The sequence below is a fragment of the Salmo trutta genome, chromosome 8 (assembly GCF_901001165.1).
Source record: "Salmo trutta chromosome 8, fSalTru1.1, whole genome shotgun sequence".
Lineage (NCBI taxonomy): Eukaryota > Metazoa > Chordata > Actinopteri > Salmoniformes > Salmonidae > Salmo > Salmo trutta.
Window position 1 is genome coordinate 25,840,766 of NC_042964.1, and position 17,894 is coordinate 25,858,659.

Sequence of the window (17,894 nt, forward strand, 5' to 3'; positions counted from 1 at the left end):
GCCAAGCATCACGTCTAGAGGAAACTTGGCACCATCCTTACGATGAAGCATGGTGGTGGCAGCATCATGCTGTGAGGATGATTTTCAGTGGCAGGGACTGGGAGACTAGTCAGGATTGAGGCAAAGATGAACGGAGCAAAGTACAGCGAGATCCTTGATGAAAACCTCTTCCAGAGCAGTCAGGACCTCAGACTGGGGTGAAGGTTCACCTTCCAACAGGACAATGACCCTAAGCACACAGCCAAGACAATGCAGGAGTGGCTTCGGGACAAGTCTCTGAATGTCCTTGAGTTGCCCAGCCAGAGCCCGATCGAACATCTCTGGATAGATCTGAAAATAGTTGTGCATCAACACTCCCCATCCAACCTTTATTTATTTATTTTTATTTAACCTTTATTTAACTAGGCAAGTCAGTTAAGAATAAATTCTTATTTACAATGCCGGCCTACCCAGCCAAACCCGGACGGCGCTGGGCCAATTGTGCGCCGCCCTATGGGACTCCCAATCACGTCCGGTTGTGATACAGCCTGGATTCGAACCAGGGTGTCTCTAGTGATGCCTCTAGCATTGAGATGCAGTGCCTTAGACCACTGCACCTCTCGGGAGCCCAAGAAAGAACCTGACAGAGCTTGAGAGGCTCTGCAGAGAAGAATGAGATAAACTCCCCAAATATAGGTGGGTAGTGTCATACCCAAGATGACTCAAAGCTTTAATCTCTGCTAAAGGTGCTTCAACAAAGTACTGAGTAAAGGGTCTGAATACTTATGTAAATGTGATATTTCAGTTTTTATTTTTAATAAATTAGCAGAAAATAATAAACTGTTTTTGCTCTGTCATTATGGGGTATTGTGTATAGATTGATGAGGGGAAAAAATATTTAATACATTTTAGAATAAGGCTGTAACGTAAGAAAATGTGGAAAATTTAAGTGGTCTGAATACTTTCAAATTGCACGGTATATGTTTTGACCATGACCGTTTACTATCTAAGGTAACACCAAGTAATTTAGTCTCCTCAAATTGTTCAACAGCCACATCATTCATTATCAGATTCAGCTGAGGTCTAGAGCTTAGGGAATGATTTGTACCAAATACAATGCTCTTAGTTTTAGAGATGTCCAGGACCAGTTTATTACTGGCCACCCATTCCAAAACTGACTGCAACTCCTTGTTAAGGGGTTTCAGTGACTTCATTAGCTTTAGTTGCTGACACGTATATGGTTGAATCATCAGCATACATGGACACACAGGCTTTGTTAAATGCCAGTGGCAGATTATGGTAAAAATAGAAAAGAGTAGAGGGCATAGACAGCTGCCCTGTGGCACACCACACCCTACATGTTTGACAATAGAGAAGCTTCCATTAAAGAAAAAGTTATATTAGATAGATAGCTCTAAATACACAATGGCAGAGGTTGAAAAGCCGTAAAATATATGTTTTCTCAACAACAGGTTATGGTCAATAATATCTAACAGTATAGCTCCCACAATCTTCTTATTATCTATTTCTTTCAACCAATAATCAGTCATTTGTGTCTGTGCAGTACATGTTGAGTGCCCTTCTCTATAAGCATGCTGAAAGTCTGTTGACAGTTTGTTTACAGAGAAATAGCATTCTATTTGGTCAAACACAATTTTTAATGGTAATGGTAAATTGATTAATAACCTGAACCAGATTATAGGCACTGGTTACAGTGCAAAGCTTCCTCTTGAGCAGACAGCTTGAAGGAAACCAGTCAATATTCAGGTCACCAAGAAAGTAGACCTCTCTGTTTACAACACATATACTATAAAGCATTTCACACACATCATTGAGATACTGATTGTCAGCACTTGATGGCCTATAGCAACACCCCCAAAGATGGCTTTAAATGAGGCAGGTGAACTGCAACCACAGCACTTCAATAACACTTGACATGAGATCTTCTCTAAGCATTACAGGGATATGCTCTGAATATACAGCATATAGCAAGACCTCCCCCATAAGCATTTCTGTCTCTTCTATTGATGTTATATCCTTGTATTGCTACTACTGTATCATCAAAGGAATTATCTACATGACTCTCATAAATGTCTAATATTGTATCTGAATGTAATCGGATGTTAGCAAGTTATTGATTTCATTAACCTTATTTCTAAGGCTACATATATTAATATGGGCAATTATCAGCCCTTTCCTGGGTAGCTTCTCAGAGATAGACATAATATGGAAAAGATCAAACAAAGCAAGAGAAAACAAAAACATTCAGCAGTCCATTAATCAGTTGGTGTGTGTAAGTGTGTGTGCTGCGGGGTTGAAGCTACGAACCCATAGGCTTGGCTCTCTCATTCTTTCCAGGCTTTTGGAAGCGAGGGTGGTCAATGACCCTGTCACAGCGGATGTAAGAAATGTCCCTAGGCGCTCTGGCAGCTTTCATGGCCAGGATAAATTATTTTTTCTTCTGGCACACAGCTTCTGGATAGGTATGAATGTCGGTTCCAGGTACGCTGGATTCAGTATCTCAGAAACGTCCGGCCTCCTGGGCTCTTCACGCACAACAGTGTCTAGGGTTTACCAAGAATGGTGCGACAAACAAAAAACATCCAGTCAGCGGCAGTCCTGTGGGCGAAAACAGCTTGTTGAGGAGAGAGGTCGAAGGAGAATGGCAAGAATCGTGCAAGCTAACAGGCTGGCCACAAACAGACAAATAACAGTGCAGTACAACAGTGGTGTGCAGAACGGCACCTCAGAACGCACAACTTGTCTGCCCTTGTCTCGGATGGGCTATTGCAGCAGACGACCCCACCGGGTTCCACTCCTATCAGCCAAAAACAAGAAGAAGCAGCTCCAGTGGGCACGTGATCACCAACACTGGACAATTGAGGAGTGGAAAAACATTACCTAGTCCAACGAATCCCTGTTCCTGTTGCATCATGCTGATGGTAGAGTCAGGATTTGGTGTCCATGGCCCCATCCTTCCTGGTGTCAACGGTACAGGCAGGTGGCGGTGGTGTAATGGTTTGGGGAATGTTTTCCTGACACACGTTAAGTCCCTTGAATCCAATTGAACGACGTTCCCATGCCCCAAATACTTCAGGCAGCTCTGGAGGGAAAGGGAAGTCAGATCTGGTACTAGATGGGTGTACCTAATAAATTGAATGTAGTTGTGTAATTATGTACGCGCTTGTGTGAGTGTGTGTGTGAATGTGTGGTACAGATCAAGTGCAGTGACTTTTGTTGTGTATTGTAAGGATTCTCTATTGTCACATGACTAACACGTATGTGTATACTGTTATGTTTGTGTCGGTTTGTGTGTGTGTCTGTACGAGTATGCTTAGCATGTAAATTGGTCACTGAGTGTTCACTAATTATCTAGGTAATAACGAGTTGGTCCCCTTGTGTCTCTTTGTATATGCATCATCATGTGTGTGTGTGGTCTGACATCTCTTTAGGTATTAATATATGCTCCAGTTGGGCTGAGGGATTTACATAGCTAATTACTTAGTCACTCTCCTGCTGTGCCGAGTCCTCCCTCTGCTTTCCCAATTTCTTTCTTTCATTCTCTCACCCTCTCTCTCTCTCTCTCTCTCTCTCTCTCTCTCCTACTGCTATTTTTCTCATTGTTTGTCTCTCTTTCTATGCCCCTCCCTCCCTCTTTCTCTCTTTCTCTCTTCCTCTGTCTGCTTCTTTCTGGTTTCTCTCTCCTGCTTTTATCCTCTGTCTTTCTCTCACTTTCTCTCTCTTTACTTTGCCAATTACAAACTCACACCCGCTGTGCTAGATCCTCCTTTTTCTCTTCCAGTCTCTCACTTCAACTTACCCTGCCTCAGTCCCCTCTCTGTACCTCTCACTCACACTCCCCGTCTCCCCCTCTGTCCCCCCTTCCACTCAATTCAATTCAAATACATTCAAAAGGCTTATATTGGCATGGGGAACATGTTTACATTGCCAAAGCAAGCGGAGTAGATAATAAACAAAAGTGAAATGAACAATCAAAAATGAATACTCATAATCTATACCCTCACAACTGTAGAGGTGTGAAAATAACCACAGCTCCACTAATATCATTTATTGGGATACATGTTTCCAATGATTCTACAACACACACACACACACACACACACAGCGACTGCACATGGATGAGTCATATTGCATTCAATAGTTTGATTAACAAAACAAATCTGCAAATCCAGGGATGGATGTACATAATACCACACATCGTTCAATAAATAAATAAATGTTGTTGACTCATTTTCTGATTGCTTTGGCATTATTCTACTTTGTCTGCATCCAAGATGGCACCCTGTTCCCTTTATTACAAAATGGCACCCTGTTCCCATTACTTTTGACCAGGGCCCATAGGGCCAATGTGGAGCCACAAGAATCAACGGCAAGCCCTCCAGGCGCACCCTCTCCAACGGCTGAATCAGCTCCACAGGAGAAATGTGTAAAGGAGAGTCTGAGGCCACTGGAGTGCCAGTATGTCCATTCACAACAGAGCACTCAGGTCCCTCTTTGAGAAAAACAGACGATAATGTGTGTTTTCTCGCTATGCATAAAGATCTATGTCGGCCCTGCGAAAATTTGCTATCTCTGGGAGACCACCCACCTTTCACTCCTGGGAGAGAGGGCCCCCCTGGATAGATGATCTGCACCGGAGTTGATGCAATTGGGGACGTCGAGCGAGCCAAGGTTAGGAGGGTCTGAGCGCCAGATACACTGTTAGTAGCTCCAGGTAAATGATATGCAGTGCACTCCGCACCACTGTCTATACCCCTGAATCAAGTTGCCTCCATACCCCCGAATCAAGACCACCTCGAGACCCAGAAATGGAATACGCTGAGATGGAGTTAGACACCTCTTTCGCTAGTTTCCTATGAAGCCTAGAGACTGAATACGGGACAGTTGCATGGATGTGTGTAACACTGCTTGCTTCCTCAACTCTGCTGCCACCAGCCAATCGACTGTAATAGCCGGCGGTTCGTGAGCATTCTGAATTTGTAGACTCTGAGGTGCTTGGTGAGAGCAGGTAGGTTTAGAATGGGACACAAAGTCCCGTCCCCTTTCGGAACCAAGAAATACTGGCTATGTCATCCATCCTGGATCTTCGACATAGGAACCACTCAGATTCCCTGCTTCTGGGAACGGGAGGATATTTCCTCCTTCAAAACAGGTGCTGAGGCCTTGGGAACAGTCGACGTGATGATGCTGCTGAAGCATGGGGGACACATAACAAATTGCAGCCTGTACCCCGATGTCACGGTTACATGATCCAGGGTGACACTGCCTATGCATACCATTGGTCGGAGCAGACAGCGAGCCTCCTGTGAAGTGCCATCTGAAAGGGCGGGATGCCAACTTGTGGACTAGGAGAGATTGGTTATCTTTCCATTTCCACCACTCTTGACAACCGTGTGTCTGAATGTGGGGAAGGTATACTTTTCAATGAACTCACACGTGGGAGACACAACACTTTTCGACACTTGTGAACACTGTGAAACTAGGGGTTGAAACAATGGGTTTATGCGCCAAGTTTTGCATGAAGCCCGGCCCCACTCCAGGTACAAGGGCTCCGGCAATCAGTGACGTACCCCGATTGGCAGTGCCACTTTGGGGTACTGTTGTCACCACAAGCCTTACTCGGTTTTGGCAATAAGATATGTCCAGGTAACCGGCAGGACCGACCGCCCGCATAAAAAATAGACCCAGGGGAAAAAAACGTTATCATGTAGGTTATCATACCCACCAGTCATAGGTACTGGCCACAAAGCACCTTTGTATCTAGCTGGAAATGGGACAGACAGCTCTGAAAAACAGACCCCTTCTGTGTTAACAGTCAGGCGATTTATAATTGTAATCCAATTCCCAGGCATGAAAAGCGTGGAGCTGGAGAGCGACAGCTCATTTCGGGGGTTCATACGAACCACAGAAAGTGTGTGTGGGATAATAGCATGGTTGTCTCCAATCCTGCTTGTTCCCTTGACTCTGCGACCAACAACCAATCGCCTATAGAATCCATAACCTATATCACTAGCCACCTCATAGGGACTAGTGAGTGAGCTACAGGCAGGAATCAGTAATGCATCCCAGTAACGAGCCACCTATAGGGGCAGGGTGCCTCCTTGTGGACAGAGAGCGAGTTGCTTGTCTTATTACTCTCACCTTGGGGAGAAATACTCCTTGAACCCTGTGAGCACCATGGAACTCGGGGTTACAGAGGGGGGCATCAAACATGGATAAACTTCCAACATACCTTATGCTTCTTTGAGACTGTAATTCCTGAATGAAGCCTGGACCTCCATGGGCACTGGGGACTCCGGCAATAGCTGATATAGTACCCCGTTCGGCTGTAACCAAACACGGGGGCAATGTTGTCACAATAATGTTTTTAGGGAGGGGAGCACTGGTGACTCAGACCTGTGCTCACCTCCTCACTCCAGGGGTTACCCAAGTGCTCGGGGGCTGCTCCCTCATCGAAGGTGCATACAAGACCCTCCTCACGCAAGACGCTCCTTCCTCCACTCCCTCCAACTCCAGGAATTTAAAATAGGAATGGGTTGCCGTAACTCCGGGTGGAAAGCTAGTAAGCTTCATACACCAGAAGTTATTACTGTATTCCACCGTGGGGAGGCAGGAATAGCTAGTAGCAGCAGCTGGCTCGCATTGGTGAGTTATCTAACCTGGTTAGCGCGCTCTGCAGTGTTTGTTTAGCTAACCTGGTCTCGAAGGTCTACGGTGGACCATCTCACAGAGGTGGGACCAGACCCTTCATGGACAAAGTCTGGGAAGAGAGGCAAGTGGTGCCTGACCCAGGCAGCCGGGAGTACCCACAGAACTTGGCCGCCCTCTACCTTCGAGGAGCCTCCTGTAATGGCAACAGAGCCACAGGAGCTGGGTTGAGCGAGGACAGCTATCGCATGTACCACGCCCAGCGGCCCAGGCACACAAGACATTTGCTCCGACCAAAGACCCAATCCATCCCGCGTCCTGCAACTGAAGACTCAGCCGAGGTACTGACATCTGGGGGAGGAAGTCCCTATCTGAAACATGAAGCTTCCTCAAGAATGCTACACGACTGCCAAGATAACCTGTGGGAAGCCGTGGACTAGAGGAACAGTGCCAGCCGAGGGCAAGCCACTGTTACTCACACCGTTCCCTAGTCCCGCACAAAAACTGATTCAAGCGAGGGCAGCCAGAGCATGCCCCGAGCTGAGATATAGTAGACCACAAACGTGAGTATCTTTCGAGAGCGACCCAAACCCAACTTGCGTTTCAATCACATTTTTATAGCCAAGCCAAGCAATCCAAAGAATAACTGATTGGTTTGTGGTTAGGAAACTAGGAGAACAAATACAAACTTGAGCACACGTCTCTTTTGTTTTTAGTAGTGTGAATCGTTCCTGCTCAGCTTGAAGTAAAGAGCAGAAGAATTGATGGAACGAATCCAAGCTTCGGTGTTATCACCTGTGGAAGTGGGGCCTTCAGCAAGGCACGGTTTTCATTGGTCTTGCCAGGCGTGAGTATAGTTCTTCAGTGGACGTCACGAGAGCGCCAATTCCCCATAGGGATGTTCTACTGAAAGGGAACCAATCAGATTTTTTAAATGTTTTCTTTCTGTACAAGTTATGCATGTTGAATGAGCTATAAGGTATAGCCTATGCATGTTCCTTGTAAGTTGAACTTCTACAGCCCCCTGTTGTTGCAGTCAGGGGGGCATCTATTAAAGTTCAATTTAATTCATACCTGAGTTTTTCTTTCTGGTATGCACGTTAAATAAGTTAAAGGGTAGGAGGCTCTGTCTGTTTCCTTGTAAATGTAACTTTGAATAGATGCTCCCATGTTGTGAACAGGCGTGGAGTGGACACACAATATTAGACTACAAATGGCGGATATGCATGTATGTAAATATAGGCTATCAGAAGGGGAGAATCAAAATTAAGTGTGTACAAAGTGTAGCCTATAAAATGTATTAACTATGTGAACAGCTAAAATGTGCTACAGCTAACATGAATGTGAATCTTTAGTCTTATTGAGACAAAACAAAAGTGTTTTAGGACCTTGAGGAGGAGGTGAGAAAAACCATGCATCAGCCCACCTGCAGGCAAAAGCATAGGGCACTTAAACCGCCCTGAGGCTATATGGCATAATCCAATACTTGTGTTAGATTATACTTGTGTCATTTGTATTCAATTATTCACACCCATATCTCTCCTCCTCCTTGCCTTTCCTTGCCTGTGAAGCGCAGCTGTGCTGTTGGTAAATACAACAAAATGCTCTTGCGGATAACGCGGGCGGGTAGAAGATTGTGAGGGCTTGATGTGGTAGGCTATAGCACTTGGAGGGCAGATTTCTTGTAGATTTTTCTCATAGCAAAAAAAAAGAATAATTGGACCAATTTATATGACTAGGCTACCTTGATTCTAGAAATGAAGTGGAAGGTGGAATTGATGTGACAGCAGAAAAGACAGTGGAAAAGATACCAAAAACTGATTATTTTTACTGTTGTGAGTATTTTAATATACACATTTTGCTGTTGATACTGTATGTCAATTGGTCTGACTGTCTCAGTCTGTCTATTTCTAATCTTTGATTTCCAACAATATTTATAAGTATATCCTTTTTATATATTGATCGAGACATCTGCACAGCTATAAATACATCTACATACCTTTTAATATTAATATTTTGTGTATGAAAAATGATTGATCTCTTCAGATGAAATTGGTCTATGTTAATAATATATCAAAAAGAAAGGAGGACCAAGGCATTCTTCATATAATTAATTAAAATGCCTTTATTTGTATGGCATGTTCAATAGAAACAAAGTTTTAAAAATCCAATGCGTTTCGGCTGCATGGCCTTCGTCAGGGAGTACAAAGAAATAATAATACAATGTCCTCTTTTGAACAGCTTTCTCCAATCAGCCCTGATTAGAAGAGGGAGTGGTTACAAAATTCATTGGACAACACCTAATAAGCAATACTATACACATTAAAAAGTGAAATACCGTAGATATGTTATCAACATTTTTTACTCCAAGCTAGAAGCATCAGAACGCCTAGAAAGGTAGTTCTAACCTTAAATAAGACTGGGAGAAGTGCCAAGAAAAGGAAAGCAATCTATTCCACAGTACACTAGAACACAGCAAACATGGACAACAACAGTCTAAACATAGCTGAGGGCAGTAGAGCAAAATGTCCACTAGATGACAGCAAATGGACCTATCACGACCCTACAGAAAAGGTCAGAAATCCATATCTTCATTTAAACCAGGGTACTTAGTGGCCTGTAGTTTGTAAATCCCTAAACTTTCCCTTTGGTTTAGCCATTTAAGATGGTCCCCTTTTCTAATTGAGGCCGGAACATGATCAATACACATAGCTTGTAGGGAGGCAGGGTTGCCATGGTGTAAGGACTGGTAGTGCCTTGCCATGGGGTAGTCTTCATTGCCTACCCGTATGGCATACTTGTGTTTCGCTAAGCGGTCTTGAAGGCATCTCTTTGTCTGTTCATTGTAGAACACATTGCACTGTGGACATTCCAATCTGTAGATGACATGAGTGGTTTTGCAGTTAATGAAATGCTTGACATGATACTCCATTTTAGAAGCTGTGTCAACAAAATACTTTTTCTGTGCAATATTTCTGCAATGGTTGCACTTAAAAGAGCCCTTGGGCTTGTGGTCAAGCCAAGTTTGAGAGTCACCAGGAAGATAGATGTCCTACCCTAAATGACAAATTAGTCCACAGCTCTTAAAGCTTATGACTGGTGGCTCTGGGAAGACTTGGCGTAGTAGCGTATCGCTTTGGATGATTCCCCCCCAAAAATGTATGATTCTTTTAATGTTCTCTGCTTCAGTGCTGTATTTTGTAACAAAGTACACTCTCTCTGATGTATCACGAGGCACTCCCCTTCGCAACATGTTCTCTCTGTCAAGTCGTCCGGCCTAACACGGAACCCAAACCGGCAGCGCATGCCACATGTATGGCAATTTAGCTAGCTAGCTTGCACATGCTAACTAATTTGTCCTATTCAGCTATCTTGCTGTTGCTAGCTAATTTGTCCTGGGATATAAACATTGAGTTGTTATTTTACCTGAAATGCACAAGGTCCTCTACTTCCACAATTAATCCACACATAAAACGGTCAACCGAATCATTTCTAGTCATCCTTCCTCCTTGTAGGCTTTTTCATCTTTGAACTTATATGTTGATTGGCATCTAAACTTTCATAGCACCCACGTGGGTATAACCAATGAGGAGATGGTACGTGGGTACCTGCTTCTATAAACCAATGAGGAGATGGGAGAGGCAGGACTTGCAGCGTGATCTGCGTCAGAAATAGGAATGACTTCTATTTTAGCCCTTGGCAACGAAGACGCTCGTTGGCGCGCGCGAGCAGTGTGGGTGCAATAATTGAATAACATGGATTTCTAAATTTATTTTGCAACGCTCGCACACGCAACATGTCCGGTCTGGTCAGCATGTTATACCTGCATCTTTCAGGATTTGAGCGCTGTAGCCCTGATTCAAGAAGCGATTCTCCAAATCAGCAGTTTTGACACTGTAGTCTGTTTCCTGATCGCAAATTCTGTGGACTCTTTGGAATTGGCCATGTGGAATTTTCTCATTTAGCCTTTTGGGGTGAAAGCTGTCTGCTCCCAGAATGGTATTCCCATCTGTAGGCTTTCTAAAGATGAACGTGTGCAAACAACCGTAGTCATTTTTACTGATGTCAAGGTCCAAAAAATGAATGTTATCCTTGCTGTACTCCACAGTTAGTTTGATGTTAGGGTTAATGCTGTTAAGGTGTTGGTGGAAGGAAATAAGGTAATCTTCTGAGCTGGACCAGAACAGGAAAACATCATCAATATAGCATCCCCACCATATAATCCGGTCAAAGTACTGGTTATTAGAAGGATCCAAAATGAAATAATTTCTCCATTTACCCAAGTACAAAGCACCGTAGGAAGGGTAGCAAGCTCCCATGGCACATTCTTTGACTTGTTTAAAAATACAGTCCTGAAAGACAAAGATGTTATTATTAAGAGTCCATTCAGTCAGTGAGACAATGAATTCTGTATGAGGCATCTCAGTCTCAGGCCTTGTTCTTGTTCATGTTCAATGGTGGTGAATAGAGACTCCACATCCATGGTGGCTAAAAAGAAAGCTGTACCTACAGTTGAAGTCGGAAGTTTACAAACACTTAGGTTGGAGTCATTATAACTTGTTTTTCAATCACTCCACAAATTTCTTGTTAACCTCTACCTAAACTATAGTTTTGGCAAGTTGGTTAGGACATCTACTTTGTGCATGACACAAGTAATTTTTCCAACAATTGTTTACAGACGGATTATTTCACTTATAATTCACTTTATCACAATTCCAGTGGGTCAGAAGTTTGCATACACTAAGTTGACTGTGCATTTAAACAGCTTGGAAAATTCCCAAAAATGATGTCATGGCTTTAGAAGCTTCTGATAGGCTAATTGACATCATTTGAGTCAATTGGAGGTGTACCCGTGGATGTATTTCAAGGCCTACCTTCAAACTCAGTGCCTCTTTGCTTGACATCATGGGAAAATCAAAAGAAATCAGCCAAAACCTCAGAAGAAAATGGTACACCTCCACAAGTCTGGTTCATCCTTGGGAGCAATTTCCAAATGCCTGAAGGTACCACGTTCATCTGTACAAACAATAGTACGCAAGTATAAGCACCATGGGACCACGCAGCCGTCATACTGCTCAGGAAGGAGACGCGTTCTGTCTCCTAGAGATGAATGTACTTTGATGCGAAAAGTGCAAATCAATCCCAGAACAACAGCAAAGGACCTTGTGAAGATGCTTGAGGAAGCAGGTACAAAAGTATCTATATCCACAGTAAAACAAGTCCTATATTGACATAACCTGAAAGTTTGCTCAGCAAGGAAGAAGCCACTGCTCCAAAACCGCCATAAAAAAGCCAGACTACGGTTTGCAACTGCACATGGGGACAAAGATCGTACTTTTTGGAGAAATGTCCTCTGGTCTGATGAAACAAAAATAGAACTGTTTGGCAATATTGACCATCGTTATGTTTGGAGGGAAAAGGGGGAGGCCTGCTAGCTGAAGAACACCACCCCAACCATGAAGCACGGGGGTGGCAGCATCATGTTGTGGGGGTGCTTTGCTGCAGGAGGGACTGGCCCCCTAACAAAATAGATGGCATCATGAGGGAGGAAAATGCTGTGGATATATTGAAGCAAAATCTCAAGACATCAGTCAGGAAGTTAAAGCTTGGTCGCAAATGGGTCTTCCAAATGGACAATGATCCCAAGCATACTTCCAAAGTTGTTGCAAAATGGCTTAAGGACAACAAAGTCAAGGTATTGGAGTGGCCATCACAAAGCCCTAACCTCAATCCCAGAAAAAATGTGTGGGCAGAACTGAAAAAGTGTATGCAAGCAAGGAGGCCTACAAACCTGACTCAGTTACACCAGCTCTGTCAGGAGGAATGGGCCAAAATTCACCCAACTTATTGAGGGACGCTTGTGGAAGGCTACCCAAAACGTTTGACCCAAGTTAAACAATTTAAAGGCAATGCTACCAAATACTAATTGAGAGTATGTAAACATCTGACCCACTGGGAATGTGATGAAAGAAATAAAAGCTGAAATAAATCATTCTCTCTACTATTATTCTGACAATTCACATTCTTAAAATAAAGTGGTGATCCTAACTGACCTAAAACAGGGAATGTTTACTTGGATTAAATGTCAGGAATTGTGAAAAACTGAGTTTAAATGTATTTGGCTAAGGTGTATGTAAACTTATGACTTCAACTGTATATTGTTCAATTCCTTAATTTTGTTCAACACATCTGTAGTATCTTCAAGATAAGCTGGGAGTGACAGCAGAAAAGGCTTAAGAAAATAATCAATGTACTTTGAGATGGGTTCTGTCAGACTTTCATTCCCACTAATGACTGGTCTGCCTGGTTTTTTTTAAAGATTCTTGTGGACTTTTGGAAGAAGATAAAAAGAAGCCATTCGCGGACTGCCATTGAAAATAAATTTGAACTCATTGTCTGAAATGTAGCCATTCTCCTTAGCTTCTGTGAGGATCCCTTTCAATTCAGTTTTTAGGTCCTCTGTAGGGTTGAAGGTAAGAGATTGGTAGAATTCATCATTGTCTAATTGACGGTAGGCTTCTGTCACATATTTGTCTGAACTCCACACTACTGTAGCGCCACCTTGTCTGCTTTTGTAACCACAATCCGTTCATTTTTGGACAAAGAATGAACTGCATCCCTCTCTGTCTTAGAAAGATTACGTTGTGTTTGGTTAGAGTCAATTTTACCCTTAAACAGATTCTCCACATCAAAATGCATCTTCTTGGCAAATGTATTTAGTGTGGCATTCTGGACGACGGGACAAAAGGTGGACTTTGGCTTAAAATATGTTTTTGAGGGCACAGAAACTTCCTGACCTGAGACACTGGTGTCTGTAGTTGGAGAGATATTTTGCTTGTACCAGGCCTTCAGATGTAGATTCCTGTAGAAACGATATAGGTCAATCTTTGTATTGAATTCATTAGTTGAGTATGTGGGGGCAAAGGACAGTCCTTTAGACAAGACCCTTACGCAATCATCAGAAAGGGGTTCTCCAGAAATGTTGATCAGAGCCTTGTTCTGAAATCTTGCGGGTTGGTTTTCTTCAGGAAAAGACCTTGCCATCTCTGTAGTCTATTTCATCTCTTCAAAATTTTCTTAGCTTGCCTTGCTTCAATGTCAGAGTGAATGTGTCTACTTTCTCTTTCAAGATCTCATCACATTGTGCTTTGTTAGAATTGTCACTGTGTTCTGGGATTTTCCTTTTTCAATTTCTGTTTGGACTACTTGTCTGTCCTTTTTAGATTATTCTATTAGATGAAGGAAAAGGAAACCGCACACTGCTCTTGATAGTATCACTGATCTTTAATAAGCTTACGTATCGGTCACGGCCTTCGTCAGAGCTTTGACGAAGGCCGTGAGGCCGATACGTAAGCTTTTTAAAGATCAGTGATACTATAGAGAGCAGTGTGCGGTTTCCTTTTTCCTTCATCTTGTTCAACTGTTACCATGCACCTGCAAAAAAGATTGCTCAGATGTGCGAGTGCCTTTTGAATTTTAAATTCTTCCATTAGAAGTACCATTAGGTCAAAGGACACTTGTTGATAATAGCCTTACACCATGGCAACCCTGCCTCCCTACAAGCTATGGGTATTGATCATGTTCCAGCCTCAATTAGAAAAGGGGACCGTCTTAAACGGCTAAACCAAAGGGAAAGTTTGGGGATTTACAAACTACAGGCCACTAAGTACCCTGGTTTAAGTGAAGATACGGATTTCTGACCTTTTCTGTAGGGTCGTGATAGGCCCAGTTGCTGTCATCTAGTGGACATTTTGCTCTACTGCCCTCAGCTATGTTTAGACTGTTGTTGTCCATGTTTGCTGTGTTCTAGTGTACTGTGGAATATATTGCTTTCTTATTCTTGACATTTCTCCCAGTCTTATTTAAGGTTAGAACTACCTTTCTAGGCGTTCTGATGCTTCTAGCTTGGAGAAAAAAATGTTGATAACATATCTACGGTATTTCACTTTTTAATGTGTATAGTATTGCTTATTAGGTGTTGTCCAATCAATTTTGTAACCACTCCCTCTTCTAATTAGGGCTGATTGGAGAAAGCTGTTCAAAAGAGGACATTGTATTATCATTTCTTTGTACTCCCTGACGAAGGCCATCCAGCCGAAACATTTTGGGTTTTTAAAACTTTGTTTCTATTGAACATGCCATACAAATAAAGGCATTTTAATTAATTATATGAAGAATGCCTTGGTCCTCCTTTCTTTTTGATGACCAATTTACCCCTTTTACCAAAGAGCACCTTCTGTCTACCAAAATCTGCCATTGTGTACCTTAGCAGTGCTTCCGTTCCTGCTTTTTTTTTGTTCTATGTTAATAATATGTTTATATCTGCATAGATAAAAGTATTTCTCCAAGATGTTGTCCAAAGGGGTGAGGTTGATGCTGATGATGATTCTGCCATTTAATACAGGTGAGTCTGTGCCTCTCTTATAACTTTAGTGCTAGTCTGTCTGTGCCAAATGTCAGTGCCATCTCATATAGCCTGAGTGCCAGTCTGTTTGTGCTATCACGCCATCTCATATAGCCTGAGTGCCAGTCTGTTTGTGCTATCATGCCATCTCATATAGCCTTTGTGCCAAATGTCAGTGCCATCTCATATAGCCTGAGCACCAGTCTGTTTGTGCTATCATGCCATCTCATATAGCCTGAGTGTCAGTCTGGTTGTGCTATAATGCGAACTCCTTGTCACTCATTGTCATGCCGAACATGTTTGACTCAAAGGAAAAATCATTATTCCACTGTTAATACAGTCCCAAAATGTTATGCATGTCAGCAGTAAAGTGTTCAAGATATTGTCACTGGTCACATCATTCTGATGCATATTTTTTGAATGGGTTGTCCCTTTAACAATGACAGTCAGCAATGGGGTTGGCATTATAGCACTAACAGATCTTGGACAAGGCTACTTCTCATATAGTAGGGCACTATATAGGGAAAAGGGTGCCATTTGGTACGTTTTGTTCCTCTGATATACTGTCAGTGGAAACAGTGAGAGCACACACATTTTCTAAATACGTAATGCTAATAGAATTGATCTACTACACTAACCATTAGATAATTGTTAAAATAAGAATGTATTAGCCCATGTCCCTGCCCAAATAATTTTTCTGTGCCTCAATGTCTGTTTTTTATTTGTTACCTCTTGACCACCAACCTCAATTTCACATCCTTTTCTCTCTTGCTCGCTTTTCTACTTAGCCCTCCCCTCTCTTATTGTCTCCTTCCTGTTTCTCCACTCACCCCCCCACCCCCAATATTTTCAATTTCCTAACCTCCTACCCAAACTTTTACTCCTCTGTTGTTCTCATTCTCTCTGTTTCTCTCATTTCTCCCCAACCCATTCTCTCTCCCTCTCTCTTCTTTCCCTTCCTACACTTTTCTCCTTTCCCAGCACAAAACACTGACCTTCTTCCACCCATCCTCGACATCAACGACGACATCTCACTCCCCCTGACCCAGATACCATCTGGCCTACCTGGCCCACCTACCCAGTCTTACCTCAGTCTCCTACTCCTGTTTCTAACCGTGGGACTATCTGGGATCGTCTACCTGTGCGTGCTGCGTTACATCTGTGTAGGCTGCTGCCAGCCCATAGTGGTTGGCCCCGAGTTGGAGGCTTTCTCAGGTGTAGTGTAAATTCATTTGACATTCGGTTCCCCTGCTACTTTGGTGCCCCTGCATATTGCCCCTGCATATTGAGGCTCTCTCCAGTGTTGTGTAAATTACATAGACATTGTGACAAGTGGAGTACCGGTTTCACAGGGCCCCCCGCAAGTTCTGAACAAGTCCACCCCCCCCCCCCAGCTAATTTACTGCAATTCTACACATATCGCCATGGGTTAGAGAGTAAATGTGCAGTTTCATAGCTAATATCATGCTCTTCTAGACATTTTTGTATTTTTAAAGCACATTTTCTGCTATTCTATACATTTTGACTTTGCAGTATTACAGCTAATTTCCTGTTATTCTATAGATTTTTGGCATAGCATATGAACAGGTCATAAGCCATCTGGGGTAGGGGGTGCCGACTAACTAACGAAATTAAAGTTAACGAAAATGTACGCTTAATCCAGTATAAACAAATGTATCGAATCTTTATACAAAATTCACAAATTCTACAGCACAACGGCAGAGTCATGTCTTAAGTGTAAAACTACTCTAATAATGACTCAATAATCCATACTTTCTGGGGATGCTATAAAGTCTGGTATGACAATGTAAATGTACTTTTAATCCGTCTGTCTGCCTATTTCAAGACATGGCATATGGGGGTGTAGATACCCAATGGGCTGGACTATTCTCTTATCACTCATCTTGAAAAAACGTATACTTAAACTTTGGAAACCAATGCCACCGCATCATTAACACAATGGAAAAATAGTATTATTTATTATTGAAATACCATGGGCGACCGAGGAAAAACAAATTGATACAGCTTGGGTCTGGGAAGATGAGATATAGTCATTGTTTGTGTGTGTCTGTAAGTTGTTGTTCATATGTATATGGAGTGAAAATAAAGAATAGAACAAAAATAAAATATTCTAAAAAAATGTAATAACGTTTAGAAAATAGGGAGCCCGGTTTTGCTTCCGTGAACAAATATCATGGTATCAAAACGATGCTCATTGAAAACAAGTGTTTTAAAAGACTGAGATACAAACGTACAGTTTTTTGGTACATCATCCACAACTTATTTTGTTCTCAGTACATATTGAGGCATAGGCTACCGAGACTCTCCGGTGTAGTGTCCTTAATTAACGCACATTGTGACATTTATCGCCCCTCTTCCGGTCTATCTATTGATATATTGAGGCGGACCTTATGTGATGGAGAGTACTTGAGTACGCTCTTAGAAAAAAAGGTGCTATCTAGATTTCTGGCTGTCCCCATAGGAGAACCCTTTGAATATCCCCTTTTTGGTACCAGGTAGAACCCTTTTGGTTCCAGGAAGAAACGTTTTGGGTTCCATGTAGAACACTTAACATGGAACCCAAAAGAGTTCTACCAGAGAACCCAAAATAGTTCCGCTATGGGGACAGCCGAAGAACCCTTTTGGAACCCTTTTTTCTAAGAGTGTAGGCCTATTCATGAGGATGCATGAATGGCTTGATAATCAAGGTTGGCATTGAAGTTACTGTGAACAAGAATATAAACACAACATGCTACAATTTCAAAGATTTAATGAGATACAGTTCATATAAGGAAATCCATCAATTGAAATAAATTCAATAGCCCCTAATCTATGAATTTTA

General features: G+C 42.6%; 1 long non-coding RNA gene across 2 annotated transcripts in view; it reads right to left on the bottom strand.

The window, feature by feature from the left end:
* Positions 1–2,560: 2,560 nt before the first annotated feature.
* The window catches only part of LOC115198599 (uncharacterized), a 44,377-nt gene continuing 29,043 nt past the window's right edge, over positions 2,561–17,894 (bottom strand). For both annotated transcript variants that reach the window (XR_003879259.1, XR_003879260.1), the window contains exons 2-3: positions 2,881–3,082; positions 2,561–2,598 (exon numbers count right to left, since the gene is read on the bottom strand). This is a non-coding gene — a long non-coding RNA (uncharacterized LOC115198599). The remainder of the gene's footprint in view (positions 2,599–2,880; positions 3,083–17,894) is intronic.